Here is a 12311-nt window from a genome sequence, read left to right on the forward strand (position 1 = left end):
GGGTTGCCCGAGAAAGGCACAACCACGCAGTTTGCCTGGTGGGCAGCGAGGTTTTCTCCTAAGGCACGTGGGGTCGAGCTGTGCGACATGACAGAGCGCATAGAGGGTCCACGGGTAAGCCAGAGCAGGCCACACCCACGCTTTAGCATCAAGCCTAGCGCAAATCACATACCTCAGCCTCGTCCCAACCTGTCGTTTCCCACCCTTCCCAATAATGTTTCACGGCTTAAAACACCAGACATTCCTGAGGGACACCTGTTGGGGGTCAAACTAGCATACATTTGGCCACATCACGACCCAAGCCGCTTCAGTGAACAATGTTGCATCCTAGAGTGCATCACCACCACACGCAAGGTTGAAGGCAGGGAACCTCGAGGGCCGGTGGGATGAACGAGCTAGGCAAAACCCACGCAGCATGGGATGAGGGCTCCATTGTGTGCACCTAGGCACAAGGCGCCACGATGGCAAACGCGTGGCCCGAGTAAGGCGCACCTGCCCAGTTTACCGGACACCGAGCTGTGCACCTAGGTACACGACATGGCGAGGACCTGCCGGTCGCCGAGCTAAGCACACCCAAGGCGTATGACATGTGTGCACCAAGGCGCGTGGCTAGGCACAACGCAACAATGGGCTCGAGGTTGCCAGAGCAGGGAACACCCGCGCGGTATGGGTGGTGAGCACTAAGTTGTGCGCCTAGGCACAAAGCGTCGACGGTCCACAAGTCAACCGAGGCGAGGCACACACGTGCAGTATGCGTGGTGATCAATAAGCTGTTTGACTCGACACAAGGCATCGAGGGACCACAAGTCTGCCGTGGTAAGGCACAACATTGCAGTATGGGTTGAGGGCTCCGCGGTGTGCGCCTAGGCACACGGTGCCGCGGAGGCGTAGGGGTTGCCCTATAAAGACACACCCACGCAGTTTGCCAGGTGGGCACCGAGGTGTGCGCCTAGGCATATGGCATCGCGAAGGAGTACGGGCTGACCGGCTAGGCACACCCACGCAGTATGCATGGTGGGCACCGAGGTGTGTGCCTACGCCCACGGTGGGATGAAGGCCAACGGGTTGCCTGAGCTGGGAACACCCGCGAGGTATGCCACCCGGGCAACGAGGTGTGCGCCACGGCATAGCGCGTCTAGGGTGCATGGGTCGGCCAGAGCAAGGCAACCCAACGCAGTACGGGTTGTGGGCCTCGTCGTGTAAGCCTAGGCACGCGGCGACGTGATGGCTTGCGGCTTGCCCGAGCAAGGCACAACCACGCAGTTTTCCTGGTGGGCAGCTAGGTGTGCTCCTAGGCACGTGGCGTCGAGCTGTGCGACATGACAGAGCGCATCGTGGGTCCACGGTTAAGCCAAAGCAGGCCACAACCACGCTTTCGCAGCATGCCTAGCACAAATCACATACCTCAGCCTCGTCCCAACCTGTTTCCCACCCTTCCCAATTATGTTTCATGGCTTAAAGCACCAGATATTCCTGAGTGACACCTGTTGGGGGTCATACTGGCATACAGTTGGCCTCATCACTACCCAAGCCACTTCAGTGCACAATATTGCATCATAGAGTGCATCACCACCACGCGCAAGGTTGAAGGCAGGGAGCCTCGATGGCAGGTAGGATGAACGAGCTAGGCAAACCCACGCAACATGGGTTGAAGGCTCCATGGTGTGCACCTAGGCAAACGGTGCCACGATGGCATTCGCGTAGCACGAGCAAGGCACACCTGCACAGTTTGCCTGGTGGACAACGAGGTGTGCACCTAGGTACACGGCATCGAGAGGGCCTGCCGGTCGCCGAGCTAAACACACCCAAGCAGTAAGACGTGTGAACTATGGTGTGTGGCTAGGCACAACGCAACAATAGGCTCCAGGTTGCCCCAGAAAAGAACTCCCGCGCGGTATGGGTGGTGAACACTTAGCTCGGCGCTTGTGCCCAACGCGTTGACGGTCCACAAGTCAGCCGAGGCAAGTCACACCCGCGCAGTATGCGTGGTGAGCACTAAGCTGTTTGCCTCGGCACAACGCATCGAGGGACCACAAGTCTGCTGAGGTAAGGCACAACATTGCAGTATGGGTTGAGGGCTCCGCTGTGTGCGCCAAGGCACACGGTGCCGCGAAGGCACAAGGGATGCCCCATCAAGACACACCCACGAAGTTTGTCAATTGGGCACCGAGGTGTTCGCAAAGGCAAAAGGCGTCGCGATAGTACGGGCTGACCGGCTGGGAAAACCCACGCGGTATGCCTGGTGGGCACCGAGGTGTGTGCTTAGACCCACGGTGGGATGAAGGCCAACAGTTTGCCTGAGCCGGGAACACCCGCGAGGTATGCCAGGAGAGCACCGAGGTGTGAGCCATGGAACAAGGCATCTAGGGTCCACGGGTCAGCCCGAACAAGGCCACCCCACGCAGTATGGGTTGAGAGCTTCGTCGTGTGCGACTAGGCACACGGCGACGTGATGCCTTGCGGGTTGCACGAGCAAGGCACAACCACGCAGTTTGACTGGTGGGCAGCTAGGTGTGCTCCTAGGCACGTGGCGTCGAGCTGTGCGACATGACAGAGCGCATCGTGGGTCCACGGTAAAGCCAAAGCAGGCCGCACCCATGCTTTGGCAGCACGCCAAGCACAAATCACATACCTCAGCCTCGTCCCGACCTGTTTGCCCACCCTTCCCAATTATGTTTCATGGCTTAAAACACCAGACATTCCTGAGTGACACCCGTTGGGGGTCAAACTAGCATACGTTTGGCCTCAACACGACCCAAGCCAACTCAGTGCACAACGTTGCATCCTGGAGTGCATCACCACCACAAGCAAGGTTGAAGGCAGGGAGCCTCGAGGGGGGGTGGGACGAACGGGCTAGGCAAACCAACGCAACATGGGTTGAAGGCTCCATGGTGTGCACCTAGGCACACGGTGCCAAGATGGCATTCGCGTAGCCAGAGCAAGGCACACCTGCACAGTTTGCCTGGTGGACACCGAGGTGTGCACCTAGGTACACGGCATCGAGAGGGCCTGCCGGTCGCCGAGCTAAGCACACCCAAGCAGTATGCCATGTGTGCACTAAGGTGTGTGGCTAGGCACAACGGAACGATGGGCTCCAGGTTGCCCGAGATGAGAACACCCGCTCGGTATGGGTGGTGAGCACTGAGCCGAGCGCCTGGGCAAAATGCGTCCACGGCATACAAGTCAGCCGAGGCAAGGCACACCCATGCAGTACGTGTGGTGAGCACTAAGCTGTTTGCCTCGGCGCAACGCATCGAGGGACCACAAGTCGGCTGACGTAAGGCACAGCATTGCAGTATGGGTCGAGGGATCCGCGGTGTGCGCCGAGGCACAAGGTGCGGCGGAGGCATACGGGTTGCCCCATGAAGGCACACCCACGCCATTCGCCAGGTGGGCACCAAGGTGTGCGCCTAGGCATCGCGAAGGAGTACGGGCTGACCGCCTAGGCACACCCACGCAGTGTGCCTGGTGGTCACCGAGGTGTGTGCCTAGGCCCTCGGTGGGATGAAGGCCAACGGTTTGCCTGATCTGGGAACACCCGCGAGGTATGCCAGGAGAGCACCGACGTGTGAGCCATGGAACAAGGCATCTAGGGTCCACGGGTCAGCCCGAACAAGGCAACCCCACGCAGTATGGGTTGAGGGCTTCGTCCATTGCGCCTAGGCACACGGCGACGTGATGGCTTGCGGGTTCCCCGAGCAAGGCACAACCACGCAGTTTGCCTGGTGGGCAGCTAGGTGTGCTCCTAGGCACGTGGCGTCGAGCTGTGCGACATGACAGAGCGCATCGTGGGTCCACGGTAAAGCCAAAGCAGGCCGCACCCATGCTTTGGCAGCACGCCTAGCACAAATCACATACCTCAGCCTCGCCCCAACCTGTTTGCCCACCCTTCCCAATTATGTTTCACGGCTTAAAACACCAGACATTCCTGAGTGACACCCGTTGGGGGTCAAACTAGCATACGTTTGGCCTCAACACGACCCAAGCCAACTCAGTGCACAACGTTGCATCCTGGAGTGCATCACCACCACAAGCAAGGTTGAAGGCAGGGAGCCTCGAGGGGGGGTGGGACGAACGGGCTAGGCAAACCAACGCAACATGGGTTGAAGGCTCCATGGTGTGCACCTAGGCACACGGTGCCAAGATGGCATTCGCGTAGCCAGAGCAAGGCACACCTGCACAGTTTGCCTGGTGGACACCGAGGTGTGCACCTAGGTACACGGCATCGAGAGGACCTGCCGGTCGTCGAGCTAAGCACACCCAAGCAGTATGCCATGTGTGCACTAAGGTGTGTGGCTAGGCACAACGGAACGATGGGCTCCAGGTTGCCCGAGATGAGAACACCCGCTCGGTATGGGTGGTGAGCACTGAGCCGAGCGCCTGGGCAAAATGCGTCCACGGCATACAAGTCAGCCGAGGCAAGGCACACCCATGCAGTACGTGTGGTGAGCACTAAGCTGTTTGCCTCGGCGCAACGCATCGAGGGACCACAAGTCGGCTGACGTAAGGCACAGCATTGCAGTATGGGTCGAGGGATCCGCGGTGTGCGCCGAGGCACAAGGTGCGGCGGAGGCATACGGGTTGCCCCATGAAGGCACACCCACGCCATTCGCCAGGTGGGCACCAAGGTGTGCGCCTAGGCATCGCGAAGGAGTACGGGCTGACCGCCTAGGCACACCCACGCAGTGTGCCTGGTGGTCACCGAGGTGTGTGCCTAGGCCCTCGGTGGGATGAAGGCCAACGGTTTGCCTGATCTGGGAACACCCGCGAGGTATGCCAGGAGAGCACCGACGTGTGAGCCATGGAACAAGGCATCTAGGGTCCACGGGTCAGCCCGAACAAGGCAACCCCACGCAGTATGGGTTGAGGGCTTCGTCCATTGCGCCTAGGCACACGGCGACGTGATGGCTTGCGGGTTCCCCGAGCAAGGCACAACCACGCAGTTTGCCTGGTGGGCAGCTAGGTGTGCTCCTAGGCACGTGGCGTCGAGCTGTGCGACATGACAGAGCGCATCGTGGGTCCACGGTAAAGCCAAAGCAGGCCGCACCCATGCTTTGGCAGCACGCCTAGCACAAATCACATACCTCAGCCTCGCCCCAACCTGTTTGCCCACCCTTCCCAATTATGTTTCACGGCTTAAAACACCAGACATTCCTGAGTGACACCCGTTGGGGGTCAAACTAGCATACGTTTGGCCTCAACACGACCCAAGCCAACTCAGTGCACAACGTTGCATCCTGGAGTGCATCACCACCACAAGCAAGGTTGAAGGCAGGGAGCCTCGAGGGGGGGTGGGACGAACGGGTTAGGCAAACCAACGCAACATGGGTTGAAGGCTCCATGGTGTGCACCTAGGCACACGGTGCCAAGATGGCATTCGCGTAGCCCGAGCAAGGCACACCTGCACAGTTTGCCTGGTGGACACCGAGGTGTGCACCTAGGTACACGGCATCGAGAGGGCCTGCCGGTCGCCGAGCTAAGCACACCCAAGCAGTATGCCATGTGTGCACTAAGGTGTGTGCCTAGGCACAACGCAACGAAGGGCTCCAGGTTGCTCGAGATGAGAACACCCGCTCGGTATGGGTGGTGAGCACGAAAGCCGAGCGCCTGGGCACAATGCGTCCACGGCATAAGAGTCAGCCGAGGCAAGGCAAACCCATGCAGTATGCGTGGTGAGCACTAAGCTGTTTGCCTCGGCGCAACGCATCGAGGGACCACAAGTCTGCTGACGTAAGGCACAACATTGCTGTGTGGGTTGAGGGATCCGCGGTGTGCGTCGAGGCACAAGGTGCCGCAAAGGCATACGGGTTGCCCCATCAAGGCACACCCACGCCATTCGCCGGGTGGGCACCAAGGTGTGCGCCTAGGCATCGCGAAGGAGTACGGGCTGACCGCCTAGGCACACCCACGCAGTGTGCCTGGTGGTCACCGAGGTGTGTGCTTAGGACCTCGGTGGGATGAAGGCCAACGGTTTGCCTGAGCTGAGAACACCCGCGAGGTATGCCAGGTGGGCACTGAGGTGTGCGTCATGGAACAACGCATCTAGGGTCCATAGGTCAGCCCGAACAAGGCAACCCCACGAAGTTTGGGTGGAGGGCTTCATCGTGAGCGCCTAGGCACACGACGACGTGATGGCTTGCAGGTTGCCCGAGCAAGGCACAACCACGCAGTTTGCCAGGTGGGCAGCGAGCTGTGCGACTTGACAGAGCGCATCGAGCGTCCACGGGTAAGACAGAGCGGGCCACACCCACGCTTTGGCAGCACGCCTAGCACAAATCACATACCTCAGCCTCGTCCCAACCTGTTGCCCACCCTTCTCAATTATGTTTCATGGCTTAAAACACCAGACACTCCTGAGTGACACCCGTTGGGGGTCAAACTAGCATAAGTTTGGCCTCAACACGACCCAAGCCACCTCAAGGCACAACGTTGCATCCTGGAGTGCATCACCACCACAAGCAAGGTTGAAGGCAGGGAGCCTGGAGGGCAGGTGGGACGAAGGAGATGGGCAAACCAACGCAACATGGGTTGAAGGCTCCACGGTGTGCACCTAGGCACACGGTGCCAAGATGGCATTCGCGTAGCCCGAGCAAGGCACACCTGCACAGTTTGCCTGGTGGACACCGAGGTGTGCACCTAGGTACACGGCATCGAGAGGGCCTGCCGGTCGCCGAGCTAAGCACACCCAAGCAGTATGCCATGTGTGCACTAAGGTGTGTGGCTAGGCACAACGCAACGATGGGCTCCAGGTTGCCCGAGATGAGAACACCCGCTCGGTATGGGTGGTGAGCACCGAGCCGAGCGCCTGGGCACAATGCGTACCCGGCATACAAGTCAGCCGAGGCAAGGCACACCCAGGCAGTATGCGTGGTGAGCACTAAGCTGTTTGCCTTGGCGCAACGCATCGAGGGACCACAAGTCTGCTGACGTGAGGCACAACATTGCAGTATGGGTTAAGGGATCCGTGGTGTGTGCCTAGGCACAGGGTGCCGCGGAGGCATACGGGTTGCCCCAGCAAGGCTCACCCACGCAGTTCGCCAGGTGGGCACCAAGGTGTGCGCCAAGGCAAAAGGCATCGCGAAGGAGTACGGGCTGACCGGCCAGGCACACCCACTCAGTATGCCTGGTGGTCACCGAGGTGCGTGCCTAGGCCCTCGGTGGGATGAAGGCCAACGGGTTGCCTGAGCTGAAAACACCCGCGAGGTATGCCAGGTGGGCACTGAGGTGTGCGTCATGGAACAGCGCATCTAGGGTCCATAGGTCAGCCCGAACAAGGCAACCCCACGAAGTTTAGGTTGAGGGCTTCATCGTGTGTGCCTAGGCACACGGCGACGTGATGGCTTGAAGTTTGCCCGAGCAAGGCACAACCACGCAGTTTGCTAGGGGGGCAGCGAGGTGTGCTCTTATGCACGTGGCGACGAGCTGTGCGACTTGACAGAGCGCATCGAGGGTCCACAGGTAAGCCAGAGCAGGACACACCCACGCATTGGCAGCACGTTTAGCTCAAATCACATACCTCAGCCTCGTCCCAACCTGTTGCCCACCCTTCCCAATTATGTTTCATAGCTTAAAACACAAGACATTCCTGAGTGACTTCTGGTGGGGGTCAAACTAGCATACATTTGGCCTCAACACGACCCAAGCCACCTCAGTGCACAATGTTGCATCCTGGAGTGCATCACCACCACACGCAAGGTTGAAGGCAGGGAGCCTAGAGGGCAGGTGGGACGAACGAGCTAGGCAAACCCACGCAAGATGGGTTGAAAGCTCCATGGTGTGCACCTAGGCACACGGTGCCAAGATGGCATTCGCGTAGCCCGAGCAAGGCACACCTGCACAGTTTGCCTGGTGGACACCGAGGTGTGCACCTAGGTACACGGCATCGAGAGGGCCTGCCGGTCGCCGAGCTAAGCACACCCAAGCAGTATGCCATGTGTGCACTAAGGTGTGTGGCTAGGCACAACGCAACGATGGGCTCCAGGTTGCCCGAGATGAGAACACCCGCTCGGTATGGGTGGTGAGCAGTGAGCCGAGCGCCTGGGCACAATGCGTACCCGGCATACAAGTCAGCCGAGGCAAGGCACACCCAGGCAGTATGCGTGGTGAGCACTAAGCTGTTTGCCTTGGCGCAACGCATCGAGGGACCACAAGTCTGCTGACGTGAGGCACAACATTGCAGTATGGGTTGAGGGATCCGTGGTGTGTGCCTAGGCACAAGGTGCCGCGGAGGCATACGGGTTGCCCCAGCAAGGCTCATCCACGCAGTTCGCCAGGTGGGCACCAAGGTGTGCGCCAAGGCAAAAGGCATCGCGAAGGAGTACGGGCTGACCGGCCAGGCACACCCACTCAGTATGCCTGGTGGTCACCGAGGTGCGTGCCTAGGCCCTCGGTGGGATGAAGGCCAACGGGTTGCCTGAGCTGAAAACACCCGCGAGGTATGCCAGGTGGGCACTGAGGTGTGCGTCATGGAACAGCGCATCTAGGGTCCATAGGTCAGCCCGAACAAGGCAACCCCACGAAGTTTAGGTTGAGGGCTTCATCGTGTGTGCCTAGGCACACGGCGACGTGATGGCTTGAGGTTTGCCCGAGCAAGGCACAACCACGCAGTTTGCCAGGGGGGCAGCGAGGTGTGCTCTTATGCACGTGGCGACGAGCTGTGCAACTTGACAGAGCGCATCGAGGGTCCACAGGTAAGCCAGAGCAGGACACACCCACGCATTGGCAGCACGCCTAGCTCAAATCACATACCTCAGCCTCGTCCCAACCTGTTGCCCACCCTTCCCAATTATGTTTCATAGCTTAAAACACCAGACATTCCTGAGTGACTTCTGGTGGGGGTCAAACTAGCATACATTTGGCCTCAACACGACCCAAGCCACCTCAGTGCATAATGTTGCATCCTGGAGTCATCACCACCACACGCAAGGTTGAAGGCAAGGAGCCTAGAGGGCAGGTGGGATGAACGAGCTAGGCAAACCCACGCAAGATGGGTTGAAAGCTCCATGGTGTGCACCTAGGCACACGGTGCCAAGATGGCATTCGCGTAGCCCGAGCAAGGCAGACCTGCACAGTTTGCCTGGTGGACACCGAGGTGTGAACCTAGGTACACGACGTCGGGAGGGCCTGCCGGTCGCCGAGCTAAGCACACCCAAGCAGTATGGCATGTGTGCACTATGGTGTGTGGCTAGGCAGAACGCAACAATGGGCTCCAGGTTGCCCGAGATGAGAACACCCGATCGGCATGGGTGGTGAGCACTACGCACAGCGCCTGGGCACAATGCGTCCACGGCATACAAGTCAGCCGAGGCAATGCACACCCATGCAGTATGCGTGGTGAGCACTAAGCTGTTTGCCTCGGCGCAACGCAACGAGGGACCACAAGTCTACTGACGTAAGGCACAACATTGAAGTATGGGTTGAGGGATCCGCGGTGTGTGCTTAGGCACAAGGTGCCACGGAGGCATACGGGTTGCCCCATCAAGGCACACCCACGCAGTTTACCTTCCGTGCCACGGAGGCATACGGGTTGCCCCATCAAGGCACACCCACGCAGTTTGCCTGGAGGGCACCAAGGTGTGCCGCTAGGCAAAAGGCATCGCGAAGGAGTTTGCCTGACTGGCTAGGCACACCCACGCAGTTTGCCTGGTGGTCACCGAGGTGTGTACCTAGGCTCTCGGTGGGATGAAGGCCAACGGGTTGCATGAGCTGAGAACACCGGCGAGGTATGCCAGGTGGGCACTGAGGTGTGCGTCATGGAACAGCGCATCTAGGGTCCATAGGTCGGCCCGAACAAGGCAACCTTACGTAGTTTGGGTTGAGCTCTTCATCGTGTGCGCCTAGGCACACGGCGACGTGATGGCTTGCAGGTTGCCCGAACAAGGCACAACCACGCAGTTTGCCAGGTGGGCAGCGAGGTGTGCTCCTATGCACGTGGCGACGAGCTGTGCGACTTAACAGAGCACATCTAGGCAGCATGCCTAGCACAAATCACATACCTCAGCCTCGTCCCAACCTGTTTCCCACCCTTCCCAATTATGTTTCATGGCTTAAAACAACAGACATTCCTGAGTGACACCTGTTGGGGGTCAAACTAGCATATATTTGGCCTCAACACGACCCAAACCACCTCAGTGCACAATGTTGCATCTTGGAGTGCATCACCACCACACGCAAGGTTGAAGGCAAGGAGGCTCCAGGGCCGGTGGGATGAACGAGCTAGGCAAAACCACGTAGCATGGGTTGAGGGCTCCATGGTGTGCACCTAGGCACATGGTGCAACGATGGCATAAGCGTAGCCCGAGCAAGGTACACCAGCACAGTTTGCCTGGTGGACACCGAGGTGTGAACCTAGGTACACGGCATCGCGAGGGCCTGTCAGTCGCCGAGCTAAGGCACACCCAAGCAATATGCCATACGTGCACCAAGGTGTGTGCCTAGGCACAACGCAACAATGGCCTCCAGGTTGCCCGAGATGAGAACACCCGCGCAGTATGGGTGGTGAGCACTAAGCCGAGCGCCTGGGCACAATGCGTCCACGACATACAAGTCAGTCGAGGCAAGGCACACCCATGCAGTATGCGTGGTGAGCACTAAGCTGTTTGCCTCGGCGAAACGCATCGAGGGACCACAAGTCTGCTGAGGAAGGGCGCAACATTACCGTATGGGTTGAGGGCTCCGCGGTGAGCGCCTAGGCACACGGTGCCGCGGAGGCTTACGGGTTGCCCCATCAAGACACACCCACGTAGTTTGCAAGTTGGGCACCGAGGTGTTTGTCAAGGCAAAAGGCGTAGCGAAGGAGTACAGCCTGACCGGCTGGGCAGACCCACGTAGTATGCCTGAAGGGGCGTCGGGGTGTGCTAGGGCAGACCCACGCGGTATGTCTGAAGGGGAATCGAGTTGGGCGTCGAGTCCCACCGTGCCGCGAGTGCCTCCGGCTAGCCCGAGCACGGCGCACCCGTGCCGTATGGGTCGAGGTCCCCGCGGTGGACTACGGGTTGTGGGCAGACTCGCGCTTGGTGAACCCACCGCGGTGCGCGCGTGCGTGCGTCGTGCCAAAGTGCCTAAGTGCCGTGTGCCGTGTGCGCTTTGCGCGTCGCGTGCGTGCGCGCGCGCGTGTGCGCGCGCGGTTTTTTTATGGCCGTTTTGCGGCTCCCGGTCCGGCCACGGGGTGCTGAGATGGGTCATAGCGGGTCGCGGGTGGACGGACGACGGGACTCGGGGAGGGGCGGCTCGAGACGGGTCCATCGAAGGCAACTTGAGGGGGCCTTCCCATCCCCCTCAAGTATGTTTTAAGGCTTAAAACACGAGAATTTCCTGGGTGGCACCTGATGGGGCAGAACTGGCATACGGTCCCCCCGTGCACTACCCCCACCACCTGGTTGCACCGCGATGCCTGCCTGGGTGCATCACCACAGGCAAGGCCGAAGGCATGGGGCCTCGGCGGGATGCCCGAGCTAGGAAGACCCACGCACCATGGTCGGCGGGCATCGGGTTGGGCGTCGAGTCCCACCGTGCCGCGAGTGCCTCCGGCTAGCCCGAGCATGGCGCACACGCGCCGTGTGGGTCGAGGTCCCCGCGGTGGACTACGGGTTGTGGGCAGGCTCGAGCTTGGTGAACCCACCGCGGTGCGCGCGTGCGTGCGTCGTGCCAAAGTGCCTAAGTGCCGTGTGCCGTGTGCGCTTTGCGCGTCGCGTGCGTGTGCGCGCGCGGTTTTTTTATGGCCGTTTTGCGGCTCCCGGTCCGGCCACGGGGTGCTGAGATGGGTCATAGCGGGTCGCGGGTGGACGGACGACGGGACTCGGGGAGGGGCAGCTCGAGACGGGTCCATCGAAGGCAACTTGAGGGGGCCTCCCCATCCCCCTCAAGTATGTTTTAAGGCTTAAAACACGAGAATTTCCTGGGTGGCACCTGATGGGGCAGAACTGGCATACGGTCCCCCCGTGCACTACCCCCACCACCTGGTTGCACCGCGATGCCTGCCTGGGTGCATCACCACAGGCAAGGCCGAAGGCATGGGGCCTCGGCGGGATGCCCGAGCTAGGAAGACCCACGCACCATGGTCGGCGGGCATCGGGTTGGGCGTCGAGTCCCACCGTGCCGCGAGTGCCTCCGGCTAGCCCGAGCACGGCGCACCCGCGCCGAATGGGTCGAGGTCCCCGCGGTGGACTACGGGTTGTGGGCAGACTCGAGCTTGGTGAACCCACCGCGGTGCGCGCGTGCGTGCGTCGTGCCAAAGTGCCTAAGTGCCGTGTGCCGTGTGCGCTTTGCGCGTCGCGTGCGTGCGCGCGCGCGTGTGCGCGCGCGGTTTTTTT

The sequence above is a fragment of the Amborella trichopoda genome, chromosome 1 (assembly GCF_054954075.1).
Source record: "Amborella trichopoda isolate Santa Cruz 75 chromosome 1, AtrichopodaSantaCruz75HAP2 v2.0, whole genome shotgun sequence".
Lineage (NCBI taxonomy): Eukaryota > Viridiplantae > Streptophyta > Magnoliopsida > Amborellales > Amborellaceae > Amborella > Amborella trichopoda.